Source organism: Mytilus galloprovincialis, chromosome 13 (assembly GCF_965363235.1).
Source record: "Mytilus galloprovincialis chromosome 13, xbMytGall1.hap1.1, whole genome shotgun sequence".
Classification (NCBI taxonomy): Eukaryota; Metazoa; Mollusca; class Bivalvia; order Mytilida; family Mytilidae; genus Mytilus; species Mytilus galloprovincialis.
The window spans coordinates 48,267,122-48,281,187 of record NC_134850.1 but is presented as its reverse complement, the minus strand read 5'-3'; the positions used below and the strand labels follow the sequence as shown (position 1 = coordinate 48,281,187).

The window sequence follows — 14,066 nt, the reverse complement described above, 5'->3', positions numbered from 1 at the left end:
ATTTTTTTATTTTTTTCAGATAATTTTGTGAAAAGTCAGATTTTGTTAAAAAAAATCATCAAGATGAACAAAGCTATTCTCCTTATTGTCTTGCCATGCATTGTTGCCATTGCATCCGTATATGGGCAACAATATGGATATGGGCAACAATACGGATATGGACAACAACTGGGATATGGACAACAAATGGGATATGGACAAAGAAACGTTGCCCAGTATGCAGCTTATGCAGCCAACAGCCAGCAAGCAGTCAAACAGGCTAAACTTTTCAACTATCGTAAGTTTTAATAATTTTACATTAGAACTTTTTTTATAATGCACATTCTCTACTTATACAAATGAGCTTTCCCGTGAAACTAAACTATCGATTGATTTATAATAACGAACTCTCATGTGAAACAAGACTTTCTCTTGAGGCTCAAACAATGTTTATGTTGTTTTCACAAACTGAATTGGTGTAATTTGAAGCATTTTTTTTTCTAATTTTATCAAAATAGCCTTATGAATCATTTGAAGAATAATTTGGTTAACCATAAAAAAAAAAAAAAAAGACGACGAAAATCCCTTGTAAAATGCTATACTCCATACTTTATTGTTTTGTTTTTAGGAAAAACATTTTTTATGATTATGCCATGAAATTGTTTCATCCAAGCTCTTCATTCATACTTAAAACTGATTTTTTTTTGGTTCTGCAAATAACATATCTATTAGAACTTGTAAAATTTTAAGTTTCGTGATTTTTTAAACTAGCGTGGCGAACATAGAAAAAGATATCTATACACGTAAGCATACAAATTTACAAATATTAATTTATTATTATAATTTCAGTTCTTGGTGGACTCTACTTCCTCAACCTGTTCAACTTCACTGGAAACAGAATCGCCGGTTAGATTTGACCCCACAATTTCTGACTAGACTGGTAAGTATATTATTGGTATTGCTAAGCACTTTTAGACACCATGACAATACGTTTAGGGGTTTAATCTAAGTATGATTATGAAGAAAATTATAAGTAATTAAAAAGAATAAATGACAATAGATACATATCATTTTAGACTGAGTAAATAAATATTTATTTATATATATATAAAAAAAAATACGACCAGACCTTTACAATTTGTTTCGTTGAATGTCCAAATTATATTTCGATTATGGAAAACTTAAAATATTTATTGACTAAGTTATCCAATAACCTTGCATATCTAGGTAAGAAGGAATTCGGTCACATTCATATATAATATATGATTTTAATAAACTTTGTTAAGAGCTCAAACGTGATATTGAGTATGTATGGTCATTCCAAGCTGACCATCAAAATTAAAGTACAAAATTGATAACTAGACTAAGAGTTATTATGCATACCAACGTAAAATACCGTTTTTGGTACTCTTAAGACCCCTTATGGGATTTGTGCTACATTTATGTGTTACATACATCATTAAAATAGGAAAATTATCATTCAATTGCAGCTATTTGATTGAAGCATTTTTCTATGGAAAACCACATTAAATGTAGCCCGTCTATATAATTATATATTTTTTATCAAAAGAAAGTTTAGTAATGCATTTTTTAATTTCTTTGTAACTAATTAATACTTTCTATTTTTAGATAATGTTGACGAAGAAATAACCCTGTCAGTAGACGACTTCATGGAAAATGGCGGGAGGGGAAAAATGAAAATAAAACTTTTGAAAACGTATATAATATGTTGATTATTAATGACTTTTGCCTTTGAATAAGTAGTTGCTTCTATTTAAAAAGAAGCTAGCAACTATAGGTCACCATACAGCCTTCAAGAATGAAAAAATCTCATAGCGAATAGCAAGCTACATGACAAATGTAAAACAGTTCAAATGAGAGAACTAACGACCTGATTCATAAATAAAACAAAAAACTAAAGGACGAAAAAAGATACAAAGCAACAAACGATAATCACTGTATTACAGACTCCTTACTTCGAACAGGCAAATGCTAATTGTTGCGGGGTTTAATATGTTTGTGGGTGATAAAAACTCCTCTAACCTGCAGCACAAAACAAGAATACACGTCTATAAAAATCAGTTGAAAATCAAGTTGTTTAACTCCTCAGACTGATACAAAGCGGTAAGATTCTTACATAAACGCTAACGAAATCAAGTACCGACAGCCAGTTCGAAACCAATATCAACTGGTAAACATCATTCATCTTAGACTAGAATATAAATTACTGACACCCAACATTCAAAGGACGTTATCAGAGTAAAACATGTTCTTTTGCAATGGCAAAATATATAAAATTGAGAATGGAAATGTGGAATGTGTCAAAAGACAACAACAAGAACAAGAGCAGACAACAGCCGAATTCCACAAATGGGTCTTTAATGCAGCGAGAAAATCCAGCACCCGACAGCGTGCTTCAGCTGACCCATAAACAAAAATGTATTGAAGTTCAGTGATAATGGACGTCATACTGAACTCCGAAATATACACAAGAAAAGTAAAATTAAAAATCATACAAGACTTACAAAGGCCAGAAGCTCCTGACTTGGGACAGGCGCAAACATAAACCTTTAGCCAATGTATAAAAAAAAAACAAACACACAACTAACGCACAGTACAACTCAGTTCAGTATGTATTGTCAGAACGTTTATAGGTGTATGTCAACAATAGTAAGGTGGGTTTTAGTCAATCAAATATATATACCGAAAAAAAAACAATATTTAAAGATTTAATTCCAGTGTTTACCAACAGTTGTCTTTCTTTCGTGTCGTTGATTTGTTGTCTCGACTAATACCGAGCATCTTAACTTGTCAAAAATTAAAACAATAACAAAAAAATAACAGTATTTTTATGGATAGAAATCATATATATCAAGATATCATGATGCTTTTAACTTCCATCATGATGCTTTGAACTTTCATCACGATGCTTTTAACTTCCATTTCGATGCTTTTAACTTCCATTGCTATGCTTTAAAAATTCCATCATGATTCTTTTGAGTTCCATCATGATGCTTTCAACTTTCATCGATATGCTCTTGACTCACATCGTGATGCTATTGACTTCCATCGTTATGCTTTTAACTTCCATCACGCTGCTTTTGACTTCAATCATGATGCTTTTAACTTCCGTCATTATGCTTTTGACTTCCATCTTGAGGCTGTTGACTTCCATCGTGATGTTATTGACTTGCATCGTGATGTTATTGACTTCCATTTTGTTGCTTTTGACTTCCATCGTGATGTTATTGACCTTCATCTTGATGCTTTTGACTTCCATCTTTATGCTTTTGACTTCCATCATGATGCTTTTGGCTTCCATCTTGATGCTATTGACTTCCAGCTTGATGCTTTCGACTTCCATCTTGATGCTATTGACTTTCATCATGATGTTTTTTCCTTCAATCGTGATGCTGTTGGCTTCCAACGTGATGCTTTTGACTTCCTTCGTGAAGCTAATGTGAGTTGCATTGTATCGGGATGCTTTGAGTGAGTATCATGATACTTTTGTTAAAAACATCGGAATATCCGTTAAAACTATAACCCTATTTGTATCCATCTGATGATATAAGCCTTTTTCAACTGATTTTTATAGTTCGTTCTTATGTTTTACTGTTACACCACTGTCACAGGTAAGGGGATGGTTGGAATCCTGCTATCATGTTTAACCCCTTGTCGAAGGCCGTACTGTGACTTAAAGCTCTTTATTTCTGTGTCGTTTGGTTTCTTGTGAAGAGCTGTCTCATGGGCAATCACACCACATCTTCTTTTTTTTTAATATATATGTAAAGTGTTTATGAAAGAACATTGTAACATTTAAAGTAAAGGATACATAACTAATCTTGTCCTAGATTAGCAAAACATGAAATGATTATCATTCCAACTGCGACAATAATAATAGTTGTTAGCATTTTATAAATTCCATATGACAATTGTTTTAATTTCCTATTTTGTATATATAACATGTGTGCAATGGTCGTAATTGGAATGCATATTATTTACAAATTACTATAAACAGAATATAGATTTATATATAGAGTTAAACACATACAATATGAAACCATTAATTCCACTCTTAGTTGGTACTTTTGTCGTAAGAGACGTAAGGAATTTGGAATCGATAAACGTATAATGCTATTTCTATATTCGTACCTCGGATCCAAATATAGAAGTAATCTAGAGAGCTATTATTAGACCACAATACTTAATAGATAACAGCAGTCACAAGGTTATTTGAAATAAAAGTAAGACAATAAACTATTATATTTAGATTAGACTACAAATTCATTGAAGGTCAAAAAAATATAGAATGGAAATGGGGAATGTGTCAAAGAGACAACAACCCTACCAAAGAGTAGAACACAGCCGAATGTCACCAATGGGTCTTCAATACAGCGAGAAAATCACGAATCTGGAGGCGTGCTTTAATGTTTGAGATGTTCAAAACTCCTATATAATAATAACAAAAAGAAACTTGTAGAGTGATCCGCGGATTACTGGGTCTTACCTGCAATTGCTTTAGTCCATGTACAACTGTTATTCTGATTGCCAAAAAATGGATAAAAAACATAAATGGAAAATTGGTCATGGTGCTATCGCTTGATAATGATGAAACTTCTGGCCATGTTTCGTAAACTTTCCAAAGTTTTACAAATTTATTCAAGTTAAAAAAAAATCTATAAACTCTGCTGACTTAATTTACCTTAAAGAGAGGCGAACGATACCAGGGGCACATTCGAACTAATAAGAGTCGAAAATAAACCGACCACACCAAAAAAGAAAAAGAAAACAGAAAACCAAATACACACAAAACACAACATAGAAAACTAAACCATAAGCAACACGAACCTCACCAAAAACTTGGGGTCGATCTCAGGTGCTCACGTTGCACATTTGTCTAGTATGTGACTCATGTTACTACACACCCGGTAACAAGTATAATTCGTTAGGTCACATTCATAAAAAGGGGACGGGATTGCAGTTACGACATTAGAACATATCCGCTATTATCTGTGAAAAGGTAGACTTTGACATACAAAGAATATCCATTGATAGGTAAAATAAGTAAATTGATTTTTTGTATTACCCTAGATGGCATCTCTTGATTATAAAGAATCTACTGTAAAAGTTTCCAGACATTTCAGACAAGATTTAAAGGGTAATGACCGTGGAGTGTTTCCAATTGTTTACTACAAAACAAAATCTATTTATTATTAAGAAACAAATATTCCACGAATGTAATTAGACAAGGCTATTGATGTCTAAGAAAATCATCCCTAGTGAATGAGGGGGGGGGGGGGGGCAAGGGGTTTAACTGTTATGCTGTTATGGGGCAATTTAATTCTTTGTTATCTGTTATTTTGAAAATATATTTGCTGTTAGCTGTTATTGTCTTATTCTTTGTTAATTGTTATTGGGCTTTTAGTTTTTTTTGTTATCTGTTATTGTGACAATGTATTTGCTGTTAACTGTTATTGAAAATTGGAATGTTAACATTTTTTTTGACAGTCAATATTCGGTATAAATTGAAGATCATTGGCCATTGGGGTCTACCACTACTAATATGTTTGTCCCGTATTCATAGAAGGATTCCATTAACATATACCCATCACAGAAGTGAGGTCCAGGACAATTCAAGTATATCTTATGATGATCCTTTGTAATAAATTCCATTTTTTTTTATGAATGTGTATTTAGAATTATCTTAATTTTTTGTATGAGAATAATGTTCCTTGTTTTCCGTACGAACATATTAAATTAAAACAATTCTTAATATGACAACTAGAGGCTCTAAAGAGCCTGTGTCGCTCACCTTGGTCTATGTGAATATTAAACAAAGGAAGCAGATGGATTCATGACAAAATTGTGTTTTGGTGATGGTGATGTGTTTGTACATCTTACTTTACTGAACATTCTTGCTGCTTACAATTATCTCTATCTATAATGAACTTGGCCCAGTAGTTTCAGTGGAAAATGTTAGTAAAAATTTACAAATTTTATGAAAATTGTTAAACATTGACTGTAAAGGACAATAACTCCTTAGGGGGTCAATTGAACATTTCAGTCATGTTGACTTATTTGTAAATCTTACTTTGCTGTACATTGTTGCTGTTTACAGTTTATATCTATCTATAATAATATTCAAGATTATAACCCAAAACAGTAAAATTTCCTTAAAATTACCAATTTAGGGGCAGCAACCCAACAACGGGTTGTCCGATTCATCTTAAAATTTCCGGGCAGATAGATCTTGACCTGATAAACAATTTTACCCACGTCAGATTTGCTCTTAATGCTTTGGTTTTTGAGTTATAAACCAAAAACTGCATTTTACCCCTACGTTCTATTTTTAGCCATGGCGGCCATCTTGGTTGGATGGCCGGGTCACCGGACACATTTTTTAAACTAGATACCCCAAAGATGATTGTGGCCAAGTTTGGATTAATTTGGCCCAGTAGTTTCAGAGGAGAAGATTTTTGTAAAAGATTACTAAGATTTACGAAAAATGGTTAAAAATTGACTATAAAGGGCAATAACTCCTAAAGGGCTCAACTGACCATTTCAGTCAGTTGACTTATTTGTAAATCTTATTTTGCTGAACATTATTGCTGTTTACAGTTTATCTCTATCTATAATAATATTCAAGATAATAACCAAAAACAGTAAAATTTCCTTTTAATTACAAATGTATGGGCAGCAACCCAACAACGGGTTGTCCGATTCATCTGAAAATTTCAGGGCAGATAGAACTTGACCTGATAAACAAATATACCCTGTCAGATTTGCTCTAAATGCTTTGGTTTTTGAGTTATAAGCCAAAAACTGCATTTAACCCCTATGTTCTATTTTAGCCATGGCGGCCATTTTGGTTGGATGGCCGGGTCACCGGACACATTTTTTAAACTAGATACCCCAAAATGATTGTGGCCAAGTTTGGATTAATTTGGCCCAGTAGTTTCAGAGGAGAAGATTTTTGTAAAAGATTACTAAGATTTACGAAAAATGGTTAAAAATTGACTATAAAGGGCAATAACTCCTAAAGGGGTCAACTGACCATTTCGGTCAGTGTGACTTATTTGTAAATCTTACTTTGCTGAACATTATTGTTGTTTACAGTTTATCTCTATCTATAATAATATTCAAGATAATAACCAAAAACAGTAAAATTTCCTTAAAATTACCAATTTAGGGGCATCAACCCAACAATGGGTTGTCTGATTCATCTTAAAATTTCCGGGCAGATAGATCTTGACCTGATAAACAATTTTATCCTGTCAGATTTGCTCTTAATGCTTTGGTTTTTGAGTTATAAACCAAAAACTGCATTTTACCCCTACGTTCTATTTTTAGCCATGGCGGCCATCTTGGTTAGAAGGCCGGGTCACCGGACACATATTTTAAACTAGATACTCCAAAGATGATTGTGGCCAAGTTTGGATTAATTTGGCCCAGTAGTTTCAGAGAAGATTTTTGTAAAAGATTACTAAGATTTACGAAAAATGGTTAAAAATTGACTATAAAGGGCAATAACTCCTAAAGGGGTCAACAGACCATTTCGATCAGTTGACTTATTTGTAAATCTTACTTTGCTGAACATTATTGCTGTTTACAGTTTATCTCTATCTATAATAATATTCAAGATAATAACCAAAAACAGTAAAATTTCCTTTAAATTACCAATTTATGGGCAGCAACCCAACAACGGGTTGTCTGATTCATCTGAAAATTTCAGGGCAGATAGATCTTGACCTGATAAACAAATAACTCTTGTCATATTTGCTCTTAATGCTTTGGTTTTTGAGTTATAAGCCAAAAACTGCATTTAACCCCTATGTTCTATTTTTAGCCATGGCGGCCATTTTGGTTGGATGGCCGGGTCACTGGACACATTTTTTTAAACTAGATACCCCAAAGATGATTGTGGCCAAGTTTGGATTAATTTGGCCAAGTATTTCAGAGAAGATTTTTGTAAAAGATTACTAAGATTTACGAAAAATGGTTAAAAATTGACTACAAAGGGCAATAACTCCTAAAGGGGTCAACTGGCCATTTCGGTCAGTTTGACTTATTTGTAAATCTTACTTTGCTGAACATTATTGCTGTTTACAGTTTATCTCTATCTCTGAATGCTTTGGTTTTTGAGTTATAAGCCAAAAACTGCATTTTACCCCTATGTTCTGTTTTAGCCACGGCGGCCATTTTGGTTGGTTGGCGGGGTCACCGGACACATTTTTAAAACTAGATACCCCAATGATGATTGTGGCCAAGTTTGGTTTAATTTGGCCCAGTAGTTTCAGAGGAGAAGATTTTTGTAAAAGTTAACACAGGACGACGACGGACGACGACGGACGCCGGACTCAAAGTGATGGGAAAAGGTCACTTGGCCCTTCGGGCCAGGTGAGCTAAAAAGGAAAACATTTGGCCAGGAATATCTGACAAGGATCTCAATTAAGGACTAGGTTCTAACAACCATTTAACCTTTTATATAATATGGTACATAGACTCAGCTCTGTGATTCTTTTCAAAGCAGAACCAAATGCATTGTACAATGAAAGTTCCAACCAAAGTACACGGATGCCCCACTCGCACTATCCTTTTCCATGTTCCATGGACCGTGAAATTGGGTAATTATCGGAAACGTAAAATCTAAAATTTATAAAAATTGAAAGTTACCTCATGTTAATAAGATATAAACAATTCACCAAAATTCCTTGCTTTGTGAAAGCATTTTTGAGATATTATCAGAAAACTGAAAAAAAAACCACCAATTTTATTGAATAAAAACCCATTACCCAGAAACTTAAAATCTAAAATTTATATAAAAAAAAGAAAAAAAAAAAGGGAGCTCACGTCAATAGATATAACCAATTTCCCAAAGTTTAATGCAAATGGTTAAAGAGTTTTTGAGTTAATGTCCGACATGTTGACAACAGACGGGCAACAGTATACCATAATACGTTCCGTAAACGAGCGTATAAAAAATATTATAATTTATTGAGTAGTAATTTAAACACATTCTAGATACATAAATTAATACTAAAAACATAGTCATAAAAAATGGAATGCATTACAAAGGATTATATCCGTAATAAGAAATACTGATTTGTCAAAGACCGAATTATTTCAATATTTCATTTACTGTTATCTGTTTTTGTCCATTTTAATTCCTTGTTATCTGTTATGAGTCAAATCAATTTGCTGTTTTGCTGTTATTGGGACCCCCTCTTGCCCCCCCCCCTCGTGAATGTATCCAAATGCTAACTTCAAAAAATATTAAAAGTTATATTCAACGAGTGACCGAACAACACGAACACATATTTTCAAACTTTGACAGATTTGCTATATCTTAGTAACGAACAACTTCTGTCAAAGCCTAAACAATTTGCGAAATTTAGTTACTTTGGACAAAGTTATAGACAAGGTCCATTTTTACGTTAATTAAATACGGAAAAAAAAAAAAAAACAAAGTCACGTTTTTATAATGATAATCCAGATGCAATTTTACAAAAAAGATCCTTTCTGTCAAAACTTCTTAAAATTGCATGCCGAGGTTTGATAAAGTTATTAATGACAAAATACTTTTATTTTCAGACTAAATTTCTAAATGTTGACGACAAAACTGGGTTAGAATCACTTAATTAGGCCTATATAATAATTATAATAGAAAAACGACAATGAGAAACAGCGGTCTACAAATAGCTATATACGGAAAACAAAATATTGAACAACACTTAATAATAATAAAAAAGGATTGTATTCGATTGCTTCTGAATGGTAAAGCTTCATGATGACAGGTGTTCATCCAGGATTTAAAAAAAGAAAAAAAAAACGAGGATGCCCCTTGCCCTCTGTCAACGTTTCGAATGATATTTGTAAACAGTATATATATTTCAATACAATTGTACCCCTGCCCCTTGGATTTGCCTCTGTTGTCTTATCCCCTACAATCAACATTCGTGATGTTTGTGGCAAGTAAATGCATATCGGCCAAATCAAAATGGCGGCCTTAAAAGTTTCTACGTAATGACTTCGACTTAACTAATTGTAACTCTTGGTTCAATTGTGTAAAAAAAACCCCGATAAGAGTAATAACGCAAAATACCGTGTATAGTACAATAGATCCAACCAGCAATCAAAAACTGACTCTTCCGATGAAAAAACGATATACCAACAACAACAAAATAGACCAGCCAACCAGACTTAGTATATATAGACTCAACACATAATTGGGGTAATCCAGTTTATTGTGTGCATATAAACCTCCTTTGTTGCCTACCTAGACCAGTTCGTTAAAATAATATACACAACGAACAAAACACTCAGATTCCAACAGGAAGACCATTATTTTGAACAATAAAATAGAAACGGCACACAATTTGGAAACAAGAATGTGTCCAAAGTACACGGATGCCCCACTCGCACTATCCTTTTCCATGTTCCATGGACCGTGAAATTGGGTAATTATCTAATTTGGCATTAAAATTAGAAAGATCATATCATAAGCAACAAGTGTACTAAGTTTCAAGTTGTTGGGACTTCAGCTTCATCAAAAACTACCTTGACCAAAAACTTTAACCTGAAACTCCCACTTTCATTTTCTATGTTCAGTGGACCGTGAAATTGGGGTCAAAAGTCTAATTTGGCTTAAAAATTAGAAAGATCATCTCATAAGCAACAAGTGTACTAAGTTTCAAGATGATTGGACTTCAGCTTCATCAAAAACTACCTTGACCAAAAACTTCAACCTGGACGCACGAACGGAACCACAGACGGACGGACGAACGGAGCCACAGACCAGAAAACATAATGCCCCTCTACTATCGTAGGTGGGGCATCATAAAATTGAGAATGGAAATGGGGAATGTGCCAAAGAGACAACAACCCGACCATAGAAAAAAACAACAGCAGAAGATCACCAACAGGTCTTCAATGTAGCGAGAAATTCCCGCACCCGGAGGCGTCCTTCAGCTGGCCCCTAAACAAATATATACTAGTGCAGTGATAATGAACGCCATACTAATTTCCAAATTGTACACAAGAAACTAAAATTAAAATAATACAAGACTAACAAAGGCCAGAGGCTCCTGACTTGGGACAGGCGCAAAAATGCGGCGGGGTTAAACATGTTTGTGAGATCTCAACCCTCCCCTTATACCTCTAGCCAATGTAGAAAAGTAAACGCATAACAATACGCACATTAAAATTCAGTCCAAGAGAAGTCCGAGTCTGATGTCAGAAGATGTGACCAAAGAAAATAAACAAAATGACAATAATACATAAATAACAACAGACTACTAGCAGTAAACTGACATGCCAGCTCCAGACTTCAATTAAACTGACTGAAAGATTATGATTTCATCATATGAACATCAGGCACAATCCTTCCCGTTAAGGGTTTAGTATCATACCATCATAACATATATGAGAAGAACATAACCCGTGTCATGCCAACAACTGGTTTTTGAATAAATGTGTTTAGTTTCGATGCAAAGACCCTATAAGTGAATCAATATTAACGCCAAAATATGCAATCTTTAATGACCTGACAACAGTATCGTAACTATATCCCTATTTAATAAGTCTATTCAAAGGTTTTGTTAGTTTTTGAGGTGAATACTGACACCTTTGTGCTTTATAAAGAATATTTCCATAAAAAATTGGATGTGAAATACCTGAACGTATAAGAAGTCTGCAAGTTGAGCTATATACCGATGATAAAATTTAGTAAATGTTTTGACTAGTTTGTGATATCGAAAACCCTGGTGTAATAATTTTTCAGTAATACATAAATTTCTCTCGTTAAAATCTAAAACATTGTTACATACACGAGCGAATTGTACAAGTTGAGATATATAAACACCGTAAGATGGTGACAAGGGAACGTCACCATCTAAAAATGGATAATTAACTATAGGAAATGAAAAATCATCTCTTTTATCATAAATTTTAGTATTCAGCTTTCCGTTAGTGATATAGATATCAAGATCGAGGAAAGGACAGTGGTCATTGTTAGTATTAGCTTTATTTAAAGTAAGTTCAGCAGGATAAATTTCTTAAATATACATACTGAAGTCGTCATTATTGAGAGCCAAAATATCATCCAAATATCTAAAAGTATTATTAAATTTGTTTATCAGATGTTGTTTCGATGGGTCTTTGCTTATTTTTGTCATAAATTGTAACTCATAGCAATACAAAAACAGGTCCGCAATAAGTGGTGCACAGTTAGTCCCCATTGGAATTCCGATAATCTGACGATATACGGAATTCCCAAAGCGAACAAAAATGTTATCTAGTAAAAATTCAAGGGCATATAAAGTATCAAAGCATGTCCAATTGACATAGTTTTTTTGTTTATTGCTACTAAAAATGACCTAAAAGAGTTTGAACATATATATTCACATTCTGACTTTTTAAATGCCCATTTAATTAGGTGTGTGATTTTTTTCTTAACGAGAATGTGAGGCAGTGTGGTATACAGGGTAGACAAATCAAAACTTTGAACAGATTCAAAATCATCAATATAAGCATGCAATTTATCAAGTACTTCCACCGAGTTCTTGACACTCCAAAAGTAATTAATTCCACTATTTTCGAAGGCCTTATTTGAATAATTTATTATCAGATTTTTAATTGTACCAAGTGTGCTGGTAAGAAGAATAGACAATTTAGTAGTGGAACAATGGCTTGAAGACGATATAAATCTATATTTGTAAGGTGTTTTGTGTAGCTTCGGAAGCCAGTACATAGTTGGGACTTTCATTGTATTTGGCTCTGCTTGTAAAGCGGTAGCTAAAAGTTTATGTTTGTTACAGATGTCATTTTCTGAAAATCGAGTCAGTTGGAATGTTGGTGAATTGGTGATTTCTTTTTTCAGAAGCTCAATGTAAAATTTACGTCAAACAATAATAATGTTATTAGCAACTTTATCGGCCGGGACAAAAAGAAATTTCATGGCTAGTTCTTTTAGTTTAAGTTTGATATGAGAAATAGGTTTTTTTGTGGTTATTGTTAATAGTAAAATGTTCTTTAAAATGTTGAATACGTATATCAACTGTCTTCATTACTGAATTAAAAAAAGAGTCCAATGATTTTTTTCAGCTTTTTCCCGTTTTATCCATTTCATACAGTAAGCATGGAGTGAGTCGTGGATGATATTACGACACTCATTCCAATTAATTGACGATATTTAGGTCCTTTACTGAGGAATGATTTTAACTCTCGGTCTTGAACGATGTTAAGATCTCCTGTTATAACATGGGAAATGGGTCCATAAATATATTCGGAGGTACTACAATTACATGAAGTAGGTGTATTTTCATTGATATTAACATCTTTACACAGTTGACTATAATTAAACACAAATTTCCGGTTAGATTTCTTGTAAATATAACAAATAAGAGGTAGCTCAGTATTGTCAAAATATCCAGGAATTTGTTCTTTAACAGAATGGTCGTTAAATATACCGGCAATATTTACAAAATCAAAACCTTTATTGACATACTTTTTTTTAATAAAATGTTTTTTATGATCTTCAGGGCGATCAATTTTGGGAACTAGTTTAGAATAACAATATGCCATAATAATTTGAACAATTTCATACTTAGGACTGCTATATGAAATTGTGTTGCAATCCTCCAAAATTTTATTTAACTTATTAACCGGTAATGAACAGAGTTTTGTTAACAGATAATGTCTTCCGTTGTTTTTTGAAATAGAAATTAGGTCCGAAATATTGGTATGATTAGTCCGAAATTTTCTTTGATTGCGATTTGTTCTACGGCCGTGAGAACGGTTTTTACGAACAGTTTTAGAAACTATATCCAAAATGTTAACGAAATCGGTTCTAGATATATTACCAATTCCCATGATATTATCAAAGGCCACATCGGGTCGACAAAACTGTTTGAATAATACTACCTCTCAAGAAAAAAATAAACCCGACGGGAAACACTTCCTCACAATTTTTAAAAGTCTGGTTAATTTAAAATTTACCAATTTAAATTGGTAGTACTTGTTAGAGACTTGTTATAGAGTTAGATGTGTTAGAACATTTCCTAGTTTAACAGTTTTAATTTAAGTTTCCA

General features: G+C 33.2%; 1 long non-coding RNA gene across 1 annotated transcript; it reads left to right on the top strand.

Moving 5' to 3' along the window:
• LOC143056541 (uncharacterized) lies at window positions 1-1,704 on the top strand. Its single transcript, XR_012972395.1, has 3 exons — window positions 1-277; window positions 829-919; window positions 1,609-1,704. It is a non-coding gene; the product is annotated as an uncharacterized LOC143056541 (long non-coding RNA).
• Window positions 1,705-14,066: the final 12,362 nt, after the last annotated feature.